The following is an 18,115-nucleotide window of genomic DNA, read 5'->3' as shown; positions in this document are numbered from 1 at the left end:
GCTAAGATTAGGAAAACAAAAATACTAGTATTCATGAGCTAGGAAAATAATGAAAACTTAAAAAGGGAGGATGAAAAGATGAAACAATTTCCCTCACCTTATAAATTCATGCGTCAGGAAACATGAAATAGTACCACAAGTTTATGATGCTCACCACTCCTATTTTGATCAAATGACAGATGGCCATTATTGGCCATCTAGTATTCCCAAAAAAAGAACCAAGCACTGATTTATCGCTTGTTTACACCACTTGAGCCTGAATGACAAAGCCTTCCTTCTAAAAAGTCATTTTCCTAAAAATTAAACTAGGATTTCGGGAGTCTAACAAATTACATAAGACAATAATTGACTACCTAAAATGATGGCAGGCCATTTTTCTGCTACTTAGAAAGATGATTGAGAAACGAAAAACCCCTTTGCTAACCCCGTTGAGCTCAAAATATTCAATTCTTTATTTAACCCGTCAAACGGTCACACCCCACACTAGAGCAATTTTGAAAAATTTAGTCCCAAATGGAGATCGAATAAAAATAAAGTTAAAACTCCTCCGTAAAAGGGAAAGAAAAAAGAAGAAGATGCAAGGAAAAGAGAAATAACGAAATTAGGGGACATACATCACATGTGATCCTTGACCAATGATTACCTTTGATAATATCAACAAAATTTGAGTCTTATCATACCTTTTTCTTCAATAACCTTTATCCCCAAGCCTACATTACAGCCCAAACAAAAGTCTTGACCAGATTGGTACATACATTGTCGTCTCAAATGATTTGTCATACTCAATGTTGAGTCTGAACTACATAATGACCTGATCCTGAAAAGGTACGTAGGCAGCTTGTTCAAAAGGACAATTTTGGTCAATACTTTGCAAGTACCCTACCACAAACTGGGGCAAAAGATATCATTTGGGGATGGGAATTTTGAGTCTTAGTTTCCTTTTTTTTTTTGAGAACTCGTATCTTGAGGCCTACGCTTCATCCCGAGTCCTAAAGTCCATCTCGAGATCAAAATAGAGGTAAAGGCTTCATTAAGCTATGGACAACAACCAGAAAAAGGAAGTAACAATGGTTCCCCATCAAAAGACAAAAGGGGAATATTTCCTTCAAAAAGACTAGGGCAATCAACAAAGGGACAAAGCTAGTCATCCAGGTTGAAAGACCAGCATCAATATCACATGGCTTTTGAATACTAGTATAAAATTTTCCTCTCAGGCGTAAACATAGTAAAACATCTATCTTTTGCATATGCCCTTTTGAATTTGCAAATTGATGTCCAAAATGCATGATTTCTCATCCACAAAAATCCCTTTCATCGTTCAAAAGCTCCAAAAGATGATCAAACAGCCAAAGAAGTATCCCGCAAAGCTCGCTGATTTACTAGGAACCAATTCAGAGATTTGCTCAAGCAGGATTTGAGGAGAAGTCCAGGAGCCATTACGGATGCATGTAACTGGGGCATATTCCATGAGGAGCTTCATCATAGTCAGTTCCGGTGCCTTTGCGTCATAATAGGAGTCAAAGGATGAAAGCTTGGCCACGATTAGTGGCAACTGGGGCAAATTTTTAGTTGAGCCTTACTATAGTGAGTCCCGGTATCTTCACATCGAGGTGGAAGTTGAAAGAATGTAACTGGGGTAAATGACGGGCCAAATCTTTGACAAACCAATTCAGGGACCCTTATACTGGATTGGAATTTAAAGTGGCCAAAGTAAGAGTTGAAACTGTCAATTATCGGCGCATTGGAATGATAAAGTTCATGCTTCAACATACATTTCATGCATTGCATAAAGTAAATATACACTACATACACATGGTATCGTTCAACATGCATACATCCTCACATTCTAGATCACCATTGGCAACATGCATACATATAGTAATAGAACACCATGCATTCATATTTATCCTATTGAATAGGCTCTTTAAAACAAATCTTTTGCATCCTCGTTTAAGTCATCCTTGTCTTGAGAATACTTGAAATTGGGGCAATTGACCCCAAGCACAAAATGACGTGCTTTGAAACACCACTTTGAGACTTCAAATCCCAAAAATATTTCTTCAACATTCAAATGATCTTTTTCTTGAATTTTCCTCACTTTCTATAGTACTCGGGCTCATCTCGGCACAAGTTGTCATTTGCTATAGCACTTGGGCTCATCCCAATGCAAGTTTTTCATTTGCTATAGTATTCAGGTTCTTCTCAGTACGAGTTTGTCATTTGTTATAGTATTCGGGTTCATCCCGGTACGATTTTGTCATTTTCTATAGTACTCAGGTTCATCCTGGTACAAGTTGCCATTTGCTATAGTATTCGGGTTTGTCCCGGTACGAGTTTTTCGTTTGCTATAGTGCTCAGGTTCGTCTTGGCACGAGTTGCCACTTTCTATAGTACTCGGGTTCATCCTGGTACGAGTTCTCATTTGATATAGTACTCAGGTTCATTCTGGTACAAGTTGTCATGTGCTATAGTATTCGGGTTCGTCCGAGTACAAGTTTGTCATTTGCTATAGTACTCAGGTTTGCCCTAGTACGAGTTGTCATTTTCTATAGTACTCGGGTTCATCCTTGTACGAGTTGTCATTTGCTATGGTATTCGGGTTCGTCCCTGTACAAGTTTTTCATTTGCTATAGTACTTGGGATCATCCCAGTATGAGTTGTCTTTTGCTATAGTATTCGGGCTCATCCTGTTGCGAGTCATCATTTGCTACTACTCAGGTTCGTCTTGGTACGAATTGTCATTTGCTATAGTACTCGATTTTATCCCAGTACGAGTTGTCTTTTGCTATAGTACTAACGTTCATCCTGGTACGATTTGTCATCTGCTATAGTACTCAGGTTAATCCTGGTACGAATCATTTACTATGGTATTTGGGTTATCCCAATAAAAATCGTCATATTTTCAAATGTAGCACATCATAAAATTCACATGATTAATCATCCCCAGCGAAATAGCCTTGTCTTAATAATAATAATAATAATAATAATAATAATAATAATAATAATAATAATAATGAATTAAAAAATAAATAAAAAAAACCCCCCATGATGATCAATGTGCTCTGACCTAGTAAAAATTGGTGACTTTTATCTTTGTAGCCATGTTACTCTAAAAATAACAGAGGAGAAGTCTCCACTGTTATTCTTAAGTAGCAGTGCCTATAAAGAGGAGCAACTGTAGAGACCCTAATTTTTACCAAGCCTTTTTGAAAAGAACTGGTGTAGTAAAATTGACTTTAAAATTGATTAGAGCTCTGGTTGTTTCAATCTTAAGTCCTTTTCAAAATTAGAGTCTCATTCTCGAAATCAAGATCATTTCAAAATAGTCCTACTATTTCAGGCCGAGTCCCAGTATTCTAGGAAAGTTTTTGAGTCCTCTCTGTACTGAGATTTTACAGAAATCTCTTGAGTTGCAAGATTAATCTCTTTCCTTATTCAAGGGTCGCAAAATAAACCAAAAGTATGCATTCTTAAAATAAACCCTTTCGGTTTTAAAAGTCAATTGCATCTTTTCAAAATAAGTCCCGCTAATCCGAATGAATTTTAAATTTTCACTTTTAGTCAAGGTCCTCAAGTTGAGTCTTTTATTTCTTTCATTTTTGAGTTGGAAATCATGCTAGTTGCAAAATTAGAGGTCTTACAAATAACCCCCTCATTGGATTGGATGGTGTCTTTAAAGTCTAGTTTCCATGATGAATTTCAAAATTAAGCCATGTTTGATTTAAAATTTGAGTTTTAGATATAGGGATTTGAAAATTTTTCATTGAGTGGGTCCTTTAAGAGCTGGATGCTTTGGTCTTAAAGTTTTTTTTAATTATTAGGTTTTTTAGGGACAAAATTGTCTAAATGTGACATGGAATTGCAATTGGAATATTAGAAAGGTGAGGTCACATTTTATTGAAAGGGGAGGGGGGCACTTGTACAATTGCAGTACTAGGCACACATGCAGAGTAGGCTACAAAATGAAGTGCATACAAGACATATATACCAAAATAAAGGGCACCAAGTAAAGGAAGTACAAATAGTGGTTGCAGGAGTAGCAACTCGGGGTACATGCAAAAATGATAAATACAAAAAATTCAAAAAGAAAACAAAAAAGGAAGATGCCATGCCCTCCTTTCATATGCTGCCACTGAGAACATTCTCCCCCTCATCACTTGAGCACAGAAGAACCACCAAATTTGTCTGTTAGTAGAAAATCCAAAAAAGAAATAAAATAAAAAGGTAAATATTGAATCACATTTGCATAGAAAGGTGAAATTGGTTAGAAGGAATCATTCCTTTGCCAGCTCAAGAATTCTTTTGGAGGGAGGAAGGAAAAGGACACCCCCAGAGATAGACAAGAAACCCTGGTGAAATTGAGAGAAGTGAAAAAAAAATCCAAGGATTGGAGAGCATAGAAATACTCTGTAAGAGAAAAGAAAAACAGAGAGAGCAATAGAGAAACTTTGGGAATTTGAGAATTTTGGGGGGGGGGGGGAATTTAGAGCTAGAGGTTTTGTAGAAATTATGAGATCAAGAGAAAAGGAATGTAGGGAGAAAATCCTGAAAGCAGTTGGAAAGAAAAAAGCACAATCCATCAAAGAAGAGCTCCTCACGCACTCAGAGCCTCAACCAGACACCCCGAATAGACAACCAGAGGAAGAGGAAGAAGACTAGAGGAGTTGGAAGGTTGAGGTAAACAAGGTTTTCATTCTAAGCATGTGATTATGATATATGAGTGGCAATTGAGAATGCAGGAATTTTACACCCTCAAGTTCCAGATTAATGTTCGAACCTGGAACTGGTATCCAATCCCAGACCTACATTCGGATTCGAGCCCGCTCCAAACCACACTCAAGAATCAAGCCCTCTTTCCCCATTTGTTCTAAGCTAAACCCAATTTTAAAATATTGACCCAAAGCCCAACTAGTTTAACTTAACCCAACTCTGAGCCTAGTTTTAAACAAGCCTATACTCAGGCTATTAAACCAAGCTCGTTTGAGTCAACTAGCCTAAACCAAAAGCCTAATCAAACCCAACCCATGTCCAATTTTCAAAACAAGCCCATTATACATTTTTTAAAACCGAGCCCTTTAAGCCCATTTTTACATGATGCCAAAATCCCATCAAACCCAAAACAAACTGAAGCCCATTTCATTTTAAAAAAGACCCCCGAGCCGTTTTGTTTTAAATATGTAACTGGGCTAAGCCTATTTGAAAACTCACCCTCCTGAAGCCCATTAACATTTTTAAAGCACTCGGCCCATTTTTGTAAAACCCATGAAGCCCATTGAAAAATTTCACACAAGACCCTTTGTTTTTGTAAATAACCAGAGCCCATCTTAGAGTTTCACCTCACTTTTGAAAATACCCAAAGCCCGTGTAGCCAACCCCACTCAAGCCCGCATAGGCTCACTCATGATAACTTGACTCAACCCAGGCTCCCAGTTGACTCAAGTGAGTTAGTCTCAACTCTAACTCACTGAATTGGAGACAAGTGGAATCGTCTCCAACCTCTGTAATACCCATAAGCTCACAACCAGACACCTAAAACCGATCAGTGCATAGCAAGTATCAACAACCATAAACTCAAAAAAAAAAATCAATAAATAATAATAATAATAATAATAATAATAATAAAACATAAAAATAAAAACAATAAAAAAATAAACTCATCTGATTCTTTGAAATTTTCATTTGCTGTCTCTATTCTCGGTGTCTTCGGCAGTCAACATACTTTTGGCTACCCTCTTTATAGCCGTGGCCACCATCCTCAACATCTTCAATCATCCGAAGCTTGACACCATTTGCGATTCCCCATCTCCTTCACCCTCCGTATCCCAACTTGTCATACGAATTTGGTCTCTACCTCTCCCTCCCTACGACTTTGACCTCTTTTCCGAGGACCCTGGTCTCTCGGAAAACTTCCTTGCCAATCTCGGCCTCGACGACACCGGCGATTTTGACTCTAACTTCTCCTTCGACGATATATGCCCGCCTTCTAACATTGAGGACTTCCTTCTTAACCCCGGTTTAAATGATAAGGGTTTTAACGGGGATTTGGATTCCGACTTGCTGGAGTTTGGAGGTTCTAATCTAAGGCATGTATCATCTTAGGATTTGGGTGTTCGAGGATCTAACGTTGTTAAAGCTTTAGACTCGAATCAATTTTCTGGCGATGAGAGGTCGAATGTCGATGGAGTATTGAATCCTCAGTTGCCAGAGAACGGTTGCTGCAATCAGGAGGTCATTGGTCATCGAAGCCATTTGTCGACCCAAAGCATGCTCATTTCCTCAGTCTCTCCACAATGTGGAGCGCAGCTCTATGGGTTATCTTCGCCGGAAGTGTCATCTTGTTCAAGGGCTTTCTGAGGCCAAGGCTTGTGGAATATGGAAGAGGGAGAGGTGCGCAGAGAACCGTAAAATAAACTCAAAAAGGATCAAAAGAGGGAGACCGCCATTGGAAACTTCGGTTGAAGCTGCAGCGGAGAGGTGATGCGCTCGGTCAGTGAGGAGCCTGCTGCCATTTGGAAGCATCTCGAGAGGGCCTTTGGGCTCATACTGGTAGAATAGTGAAGCTGGAGAGAAGGAATAGAGAAAAAGAGAGAGGAAGCTTTCGAGGAAGAGTGAAAAATGAAACAAACAAAAAATTGTGGTTTAAATATGAGATGCCTCAGGTTCACAAGATTGAAACATGTGGCCGGTTTCAATTCATCCGATTGAAACCTATGAGACCCCTCTATAGGCCGTCGGATCTCTGGCCATCATCACAAGTGAGATGGCGGGTGTCGGGACGTTCAATGTGAGCAAAATAGACCCTTTGCACGCCTAATGACACATGGCAAAGTATGTCCCCTCGCCATCAATGCTGGTGGCAGGACCATTGGATCTTCACACCTCACAAAAACCACGGACAGCCACAATTTCATTAACATCGGCACCCCTGACTCACCATTCGATGAAGGTCAACGTGGACGACTACGATTCCACCAGCATCAGCCCCTCTAATGTGCTTAATCCTCGTTATTAGATCACTAACCTTCATCAATGGTTAAGATTGGCCGCAATGCTCGCTCAGTGACACCTGGCATTAATTGAAACATTGCGCGTTCCTCGCAATCGTTGATCTCCTCTATATCCCTGCACGCTCTCGCGCGTATGGTGACACATGGCAAGCCCTTCCCCTAGCGTTTAATGCTAGCAGTAATCATCTCCCGAGGAAGTTGCACCCCTGCACGCCACGCGACAGGTGGCCATTTCTATCCCCATGCATTAATGATCATGACTACTCGCTGTCAGTCGCTGGATCGCCTTTCTCCCCGAACGACCGAGATGGAGTCACACAACCAATCCTCCACCCACATGCATCCCCTGTTCGAATGCTGCCACGTGTCCACTTGGCCCTGACCAGGCCTTAAACCAGTTCTCTTTAGATTGGTCAAAGTTTGACCAGTCCGTCTCCCTGAACTGGGTCACACTGGTTCTCCACATTTTCTTTTAATTTTAAATATATATATTTTAAGTAATATTTATAAAAAATATTAAAAATTCAGAAAAATTAGCCAAAAATCTAGAAAAGTAAGAAAAAATTCTCAAAAATATTATAAGTCATCTTTGAAAATAATTCCATACTTATACTCTCACACTCATATACACACATGCATACATGTACACATCCACACACTCACATAGTTAGACATTCACATACATACATTTATATACGTAACACTCTCATACTCACACGCATGTACATGCATGCACTCAACACCTTCATATGCACACATTCACTTAGGCATGCACGTACATGCATGCATGCATTCACTTTTAAACACACATACTCTAGTTACATGCACATGTGCCCATTCATACAAACTCACACACATGCTCATGATACATGCATGCATACATTAATGCAAAACTCACACATTCATACTCATGTTACATGTATACATACATTCATCCGTACACAACACATTCACATACTCATGCATATGCATGCATACGTTCATACATGCACCTATGTCTACATATACTCATGGTCATGCATTCGTGCATGTACGTACACTATACTCACACCACCCACATGCACGTAGGCATTCATGCATGCACATACATTCACACACCCACCCATTCGTGCATGCACACACATCCATGCATGTGCTTATCCATACACGCACCCACATTCACATCCATGTGCACAACTTATGCACATGCCCACATCTCATTCACATGCACACACATACATGTGCCCAACATTCATGCTCATGTCCATAGACATACTCTGAACCCATTTGTACGAAGACCTTAAACTAGTTTTCCCTCGGATCGGTCAATGTTTGATTGGTCCACCCCTCCCGAATTGGTTGGCACCAGTTTTCTTCTTCATTTTATTTAGTATTATTTCAATGTTTGAAAAGTTCACAAAAAATCTCAAAATTTTTAGAAAATCCAAAAAATATTTTCCAACTTTGACTTCCACGGTTTTTGTCTTAATTTTATTTGTATTATTTTGAGGTTCAAGAAAAATATTGAAAAAATCACCAAAAATCACCCAAAAAAAAAATGTTTTCACACTTAGAAAAAATCACAAAAAATATTTTTAGGCCCAGAAAATCGTTTTCATTCCGAACAAATTTCAAAAGCCTCGCGGAATATTACTTTTCACTTAGAAACTTCTATAAAGATTTTTAAAACCCCAGGAGTGTATTTTCGCAAACTATTTTCTTGATTTTCCATCCCAATGATTGCAACAAAGGGCATGGACTCTTCAGAGTATTGGATTGCCCTAGTTCTGAGGGAATACTTATATAGTATTTTATTTTTTGCATTTTCTTTGATCTTTGAAAGGGAGTAATTTTCAAAGGCTTATTAGATTTTTTTTTTTTTTTGGATAATTTTCAATTAATTTGGTACCATTCGTAAGAACGGACGCGTAGGGGGTGTTAATACCTTTCCCTCGCGTAACCGTACTCCTGAGCCCGACTCTGGTAACTAGGGGTGAGCATAATTCGGGGAAACCCGAATTAACTGACCAATTTCGATCGGTTCGGTTCGGTTACGATTTTACCAATTTTCGGTTAATCGGTTATCGGTTCGGTTAATATGAATTATCAATTCGGTTAACCGAATTAACCGAATTGATAATTAATGATTCTAGTGATTCTACTCTTATAGTTTAATACTCAAATATCTTTTTTATTAATAAAATTAATAGATGAGATGCTTAATTAAGCTCGAATTAGTAAAAAAGTTATAATTATATTCTGTTTTTAATAATTAATTTCAAATTATTTCGGTTAAATTCGGTTAACCGAATTACCAGAAAAGGTAATTCGGTCGGGTTCGGTTCGGTGAGCTTCCTTTGTTCGGTCGGTTCGGTTATCAAAAATCATTAATCAAAAATTTCGGTTAATTCGGTTAATTAACCGAATTTGGCCGAACCGACCGTTTGCTCACCCCTACTAGTAACGTTGACTAACTCTACCCCTAATAGGGTAGCAATCAAGTGTTCTAATCGCACTCCAAAAGGTTAGTAGCGACTCCGTCACACATTATTTTTTCACGAAAAGTACTTTTTCCAAAATTCATATATATTTTTCCCAGTTTGTAGCCGCACCCATTTTCCAGAGTGGTTTTCTGGTGGGTCTGGGAGGTCACGACATTATGTATAGGGATTTTCATAGTAAGAATTTACAATTTTACAAATTATAGCACATGACTTTTATTTATTTAATTATGTGGTTTGAGTTAATGTCAGTTCAGTACAGAATATATACAATTTTCAGAGTATCATGATTTTCAGTATATATGTATATACACAGAAAGGTATTTTATAGAATTATGATATATAGATTATACAATTTTATTTACAGAGCTAAAGCTATACAATGTTTTACAGAATTATAGTTTACACGTTTATACAGAATTATGATATACAATTTGCACAGTACCATGAAATTCAAATTACAGAATATGAATGTACAGTATTTTACAAAATTATGAATATACATTGTTTTACAGAACCATGATTATACAGAGTTTTACAGAACCATGATATACAGAGCATAGAACCATGACATATAGAATTATAGATGATATAGATATGCAATTATTTTAGCTTCATGGTTAATACAGTTGATACAGAATCATGGTAAAACAAATAGATATTATATAGAAAAAGTATTATATAGTAGCATACCCTAATGGAACAGAGCAGTTTACAGAGCACGGTACAGTAGTCATTCAATATATATAATGCAACCATACATCTTAGATAGAGTATGGTATTAGAAGCCGATTGTGCCATAGGTAGGGTAGAGGCCTCCCTGGTGTTTGAACCAGGTGGAGCAAGTCTTTCGTGCTACAAACGTATACAAAAATACAGTTAGACTAGCACTAGTAGGCCAGCCAGTGTTTAGTTCTGCCTGTGGACTGCACAACCCTATCATGAGGGGTTAAATCATAACATGCAGTCATCTAGGGAAGTTTTCACAGTTATGTATATATATAGAGTTACAGAAGAACAACAGATATATTTATAATTACTAAAAGTATGATCAAATAGAAAGTTCAGAAACGATTGTATTTTAAGCCACATAAGTGTGAATTATATTGTATATTATTTTACATGCTATCTCAGTTTCAGTTATTTATCAGCATATTTTTCATGTAAACTCAGTTGCCACACACTGGTAATAGAATATTTCATCTTATTAAGAGTTGTCTCATCCCAATAATTTAACATATTTCAGGTAATCCAGCTAGACGAGCATATCAGGCTCGGAGATAGAAGGGACTTTTGTACTGCCCTATCTGAAGGGTAAGTGTTTTTGGGGATGTATTTGTTAATTGTTTCTAGGAGTTCAGGTGAAGGATTTTTGGGAAGATGTGTATGTATAAATGCTTTGGGGAAAATATTGAATTCTGGTATTGTAATTATGGTTATATAATTTTATATTCTCCGCCACATAGGAGTGTTATCTTAAGAGCAGGAATTCTTTGGTGTCCACTTTTGGACTGAGACGTTATAATAGATATTATCAAAAGTATCAGTGTTATATTTTTATACAGTCTAAAAAAATGACATGAATTTTTGGGTCGTTACACACACGGCCTTTTCCCTTATATGAAATTTCATCATTGGTGTTTGATATACTATTGATTGTCAATATAGAATTGATTAAGTCCTTAAATTGTTAAATTGGTGCATTTTATGGCACATGAACTTCATTCAAAACTATTAATAATGCATTCCTATAATTTTTGGAAGCTATAAGAAAATTGAGTATAGAAATAGTAGATGAAGTCTTATTCAGTTGTTCCACACTATTGTAGTCACTTATCTTGAGTTGTTGTAAGAACTTCACCACCTCTTTTTTTCTCTCTATCAGGCTTTTTCTTTGTCTCCTCACCAACCTTTCTTTTACTTTTCCTTTTTCTTTCCAACTCTTCTGGAAAGTAGTAATGTCCACTCCTTGTCATTCAACCAACATTGGATAAATTAGTTACATTAGCTTCATCATTTGAGTTCATTACTTTTGATTTATATTTTCCAGGCACAACTTGATTGGAAGAATATAGAAATGATATAGGTGGTTTGATGGTTATGGGCTCAATATTTGATTGTAGTGCTGTATGGTCTTAATTATATATTGGTGTTTGTGGTGATGGATGATGTGGGTTGATTTATGAAATAAGGAATAGCTTCCCAAGAGGGGGGGTGAATTGGATTCTTTTGAATTTTAACGATTTTTAAGCTTTTGATTTTTAACACCCAGACTATATAAATGATAATCACACTTAAAAATACTGAAATTTAAATTCACAAGTCAATTAATGAAATCAAAGTAATTCAATCACTCAACTAAGAATATTAGAGCTTTAGTTAATTTCCCTGTAAGCTTTTAGAATGCAACTCTCTTGATCAAGATTTCCGCAGATTAACCAACGTACTCCCTTTTGAGTTTCCACAAACGGTTAATCAAAACGTACTTTCTAAATTTCAAGTATCTTTGTTTCTTTTTCACTTAAAAACCTACAACCTGCACTTTTAAACCATACAATGATAACGAGTAAAGAATATAAAGCAAAGCAGAGAGAAAGAGACAAGAATTTTTACGAGGTTTGGCTTTAACACAGCCTACGTCCTCGCCCTTGGCAAAATACCAAAGGGTACCACTATATCAATTCCGTTACCGGGTGGAACAACCCCTGTTTACAACCACTCCTTCTGTTAGGCTAGAGCCTTCCTCTCCAAACAACAATCCCTCGTTTGGTCCAACGATTCAACAATTTTTATTCGTCTAAGAATCAAGATAAAGAGATTTTGTGTACAAAAGAAAAACTCTCACAATAGAGTAGATTAGTACAATAATCAGCACAATGATACTTCAAGGTAATTCAAATATAAAAAATTTGAAACTCAATACTTAGTATGAATTACCAAATAATTTTCAAAGAAAATTAAAGATTCTGATTTTTGAAAGCTTTGCTTCAAAGTATAAAGCAATAGCAAATCAGTAGTTTGAACACAAGAGAATTATAGATTCTTTGAGAATTTTGAATGCTTGAAGATCACTTGATCTAAAAAACCTTTGAAGGTTGCTTGATCTAAAAACTTTTGAAGATTGCTGGATCAGAAAACCTTTGAAGATTGCTTAATTTCAAAAACCTTTGAATATTGCCTCAATTTGAAACCTTTGAAGATTTATACTATTTATAGATGTTTTAGAAGCCATTCATTACTCCGAAAGATTCCTAAAAATCATTTCCAAGTATTTTGAAATAAATATGTCCAAAAACATCGTTTAAAAGATCTTCCCGTTGAGAGATTTAATGCCAATGTTTAAGTGGCAATAGCTTGTCACAGAGCAATCTCTCAACACAGAATGCTAGCAATCGCCTGCCAGAACCAGGGCAGTCACCTAGCTTGTTCACGCAGGCGCCTAACAGGTTTAGGCAATCGCCTGTCTAGCTACTGACTTTTAAAAAAACTCTTTCTTAATATGGCAGTCGCCTGGCCCTTCAATATTTGAAAATTTTTCCTTTTTCAAAAACTTTTCTTTTCATTGATTATAAAAATATTCTTTAGAGTATATATATATAAAATATATTTTTGAATTTCTAGGAGCTTCAAACCAATTTATACTTGAAAATAACTTTGAAGTACTTACATCTAGAACATCCTTAAGAATATAATTCTTTGATCTTCAATCTTATTCTTCCATCATCTTTGTTGTTTCAATCTTTTCTTTGAGCTTTTCACCAGTATAACTTTATTCCTCATGCTCTTTGTAATCTATAAACTTTACTTTGTGTTCTTTAAGAATTCTTTGTAATCCATAAGTTTCTTTATGCACGTGAGCTTTGTCACTTTCTTGAAAAACTTTTACTTGAAACATATTAAACATATCATTGATTTGTTATCATCAAAATAAGAATTGTAAGACTTATTATTCCAACAGTCTCCCCACTTTTTATGATGACCAATCGAGAGCAAAAATAATAAGATTTTAATACTCATGGCTCCCCCTATCAATAAGCATGATGTAATTCATGTATATAAGTCCAAAAGATAATCCATGAATCCATGAATAAACCATACATACAAGTATAAAGATAATCTTCATAAAAGATCCATCCATCCATTTAAAGTGTTACAAATCATGATATATCATATTTTTGCACTCACTTCTCTTTAAACATTTCTCCCCCTTTGGACATCAATCAAAAAAGAGAAAGAAATACAAAAATAGAGAAATGCTGCAAGACGAAGTACTAGTTTTAGAACATCAAGAACAGCCTATCCGATAAAGCTTAAATACATAAAAGCACATAAAAGTGATAAATATCTTATAGATGAAAACATATCAATCAAAGGATTCCATAGATTCACTTTCATCATCTCCTTCCTCTTGTTCATCAGATTCATTATCTCCTTCCTCTTGTTCATCAGATTCATTATCTCCTTCCTCTTGGTCACTAGATTCATCCTCACTAGATGTAGCAGAGCTGATATTCATAGGTGATTTTCCTTTAGAAGAACTGGCCAATTGTTGCTCAATTTTATCAACTCACTTATCAATATGTGAACAATGAGTTTCTATGGAGGTAACCTTCTCTTACAGAGTACCAAGGTCAAATTTCATACTATCACTGAACGTCATATAATGATTTAAAAATAGAACAAACCATGAAGGAGTTTCTGAATCAAGTTGAATTGAAGGTGTTGTGATGGAAGATGAAGGAGGTGGTGGAGCAGATGAGACATTTCTATGTCCTTTATGAAACCACCCTTGAGGAGAATTCTTATAACCCATCCGTTTAAGAACGGTATCAGAAAAGATATCGTAATAATTCTTGCTAGTGAAGTTGAATGATGGTGTTAAAACATTAAAATGAGAAAAAACCATATTCAACATCCCAGCATATGGTAGAACAATACAAGGAGCATCGACTTTCATGATAATCCACTAGATAATTAAACTTGGAAGATCCATCTTCTTTCCTTTGAGAATACACCACATTACAAAACAATCTAGAAATGAAATGTGATCATGAGAACCAGATCATGGTAAGATGTTGTTTGTAATGAGCTTGTGTAGAATTAGGGCTTTCAGATTAAGCTACTTATAAAGTGGAGGATGGCCAAAATTAACAGGAGTTTTAGTCATGATTAGGGGCAAAAAATCTTGTGGAGTAAAATCTTAAGTCATAATCCATTGCTTTTCAACAACATGAACCTCAAAGTCTTTTGGCTTGATTCGAAGAATCTTTCCCAAGGATATGGAAGTTAGATGGATATTTTGCCCAAGCAGATTGGTTTTGATCCCATTATCGCATTGTTCCATGTTTGCATAAAAAATTCGAATAACATTGGGATAATATCCTTTAGCTTGGTAGGTAATAAACTTATCTCATCCAATGTTCTTAAAGAGTTCTATGATTTCAGGAAAGTTTGAATTGAAGAACGTTACGTCAAGAACCTTACCTAAAATAGGTTCAGCTGAAGCAATCTAATTTCGGTAAAGGTGCTTAGCATGTGGAGTCACTAACCATTTCTCCACCTCATCGTTATTGATCCTTGTTAAAGATGAGGATCCCTTGACACCAACGGATTTGGATTGAGGAATATTTGTATGGAGAAGAAAAAAAAAACAAGGAAACCCTAAGTAAGGTTCGTTATTTGGTGAGTAGGAAGGATTAGAAACTTGGTGTCGCGACGTCTCAGGAGCGCGTGTGCCCCGGGCTGCGAAATAAAAATTAATTTTAATTTTCAAGGAAAATAAGAAAGTGTCGGAGTCGCCACTAACCTTTAGTGTGGTTAGAACACATGATTACTACCCCGTTAGGGGTAGAATGTGTCTATGTTACCAGAGCTGGGGTCGGGAATTCGGTTACGCGAGGGGAAGGTACGAGCACCCCCTACGCGCCCGTTCTTACGAACGGTACCTAATTAATTTAGAATTATTCCTAAGTTAATTTAAAAAGTCTTTAAATTACTCCTTTTATGAATTTATAAATAGACATGAAAAATAAATAAATAAATACATGTAATATATACATATATATTCCCTCAGAACTTAAGGTACATGAAGCCCGAAAGCTCATACCCTAGCATTAAAATCATAGGGACTAAAAATCAAAAATACTTTATAAAATACGCTCCCAAATTTTAGAAATTTTATGGGTTTTCCTAAGTATGAAAATACTAGTTTGGGAGGTTTTGGATAATAGATATAATAAGTTAAACATAATAATAAAGATAAAAAATAGTAATAAACTAGAATATTAGGACACCACAATACATACTAATCAACATATATAATACAAGCTAAAATACTAAAACTAGCACAATACAAAATACTAGATATAAATATATGGTATTTGCTAAGATTCTAAACATACTACCATACTATAAGACTAAATATATAACACGAGTTAAAATGTCCAACATACTAATGATAGTAGAATATAAAATATATAATATAGACTAAGATGATGACAATACCATAATATTAAAATACTACATGTACGTTATAAACAGAAAAAATCTCAAACATACCATAATACACACGATCACGATAATAATAATAAATATCCACAAATACTATAATACGTAACAAATTACTATAAAACTATATATACCAAAATAGCGTGATACCAAAACACCAAATATATTATATTACCTAAAATATTAAACTTACGATAATAAATAATACATTATATATTAATATACTAAAAATATCATAATAATAAATATATAGTATTACACAAGATGCTATATTAAAAGTTACCTAAAATACTAAATTATATGTATGATGTTAATTATAAATCTTAAGTTGTTAAATACCTAATATGACTAACTTTCTAGAATACTAAATACACATACAACTATAGTTCTAAAATACCACATGTACTACAACTAATCTACTAAAAATCCTAACATGATATATAACATGACCAAAATTCTAAAATACTAATAATATAATATAAAGTTAACATACAATAAAAGCATGAATAAAATAAAAAATATCTTACACATAAGAACCACAACAAGATAACAACCCGAAACCTAAGAATATATATTACGCATACAACTTGAATATTGTGCATTAAAAAAAATAAAATAAAATATGACAACAGAAAATATTACAAATGAAATTTTACCTTGACAATAAAAAGAAAAAAAAAATCATAACGAAAACAACACCATATATATACATATATACCATAAAATCAAGAGAACAAAATCCAAACTTTGAACATTGATATAAGCCCCCAAAAAAAATCCTACAAAAAAAGAAAACAAATGAATTAATAATTAATAATATATAAAAAGACAAAACAAAACAAAATAAGAGGGTCATAAAAAAGAAAATCTTCACAGTTCCATGAGATAAACTAAATTAAATAATAAAAAAAACAAAACAAACAATGGCATGTGTATGTGTGTGCCTGTGAGTGTGTGTGTATGTGGGTGCGCGTGTGTGAGTGTGTACAGGGGAGATTACAGAGGGGCTGTGTTCGGGAAGGCAGCAGCAGTGCTGCGTGTGGCGGGATTGCGCCGGCGACGAGTAAGGAGCAACAAGAGCAGAGGAGTCTTCGGGTTGCTGTTTGAAGGCTGGAGAAGCCTCGGGTTGCTGCGAGTAGGAGCTGGCGCTCGTGGTGGTCTGCTGCAGGTTGAGCAGGGGGGCCGTGAGGACTGGTGCATGGAGACTGCTGTGGGCTGTCTGGGAAGGTGGAACAGGTGCCGAAGCTGGTGCTCGGGTCTACTGGTTTGTTGTTGGTGCGACGCGGGAGGCTCACCGGAGGTTTGGGTTCAGTATGAAGCAGCGACGGACTGGAGGGCCGTTCGGATAAGGGACTGCGAGTGAGGGTGAGGTTGAAACTGAGAGTGAGGGAGAGGCTATGTGGCAAGGGTTGTTGGCTAGGGTGGTTCACGGTGGCTATGCTGCGGCAAGAGAAAGCAGAGGGAGGCTAGTTCGTCGGCTGGGACTGGAGAAGATGGAGTTGGCCGGAGGTTGCCTAGGTTGCTGGGTAGACGAGAAGAGGAGAGGGAGAGATCAGAGGGGGCGACTGTTGATGGAGAGAAAGAGAGGCCCTTTTTTTGTATAGGTCTGTGCACGCTGTTGTGCATGTGCAGCGCCCCCTTTTTATAAAATTTTCAACCTTAAAAAATTCTTCTTTTCTTTTCCTTTTTTATTTTTATTTTCTTCATACTTTTATGGTAACAATATATTCAGTAATAATGATAATAATAATGACAATAATAATAATAATAATAATAGTGGTAATAACAATGAAAAATAATAATAATCATAGATAATAAAAATAATGGGGCAATAATAATAATAATAAATTAAATATAATAATAATTATAATTATAATTATAATAATGATAATAGTGGTAGAATAATAATAACAATAATATTTGAAAATAAATAATAATAATAATAATAATAATAATAATAATAATAATAATAATAATAATAATAATAAATGTGATATTAGTAAAATGGTAATAAAATAATAAATGAAATTTAAAAAATAACAAAGATAATAAAAAATAAAATAATATTAATATTAATATAATAATAATATCAATAGCAAGATAATAAAGTGATAATAATAA

Source organism: Malania oleifera, chromosome 4 (assembly GCF_029873635.1).
Source record: "Malania oleifera isolate guangnan ecotype guangnan chromosome 4, ASM2987363v1, whole genome shotgun sequence".
NCBI lineage: Eukaryota > Viridiplantae > Streptophyta > Magnoliopsida > Santalales > Ximeniaceae > Malania > Malania oleifera.
This window is presented reverse-complemented; position numbering follows the sequence as displayed.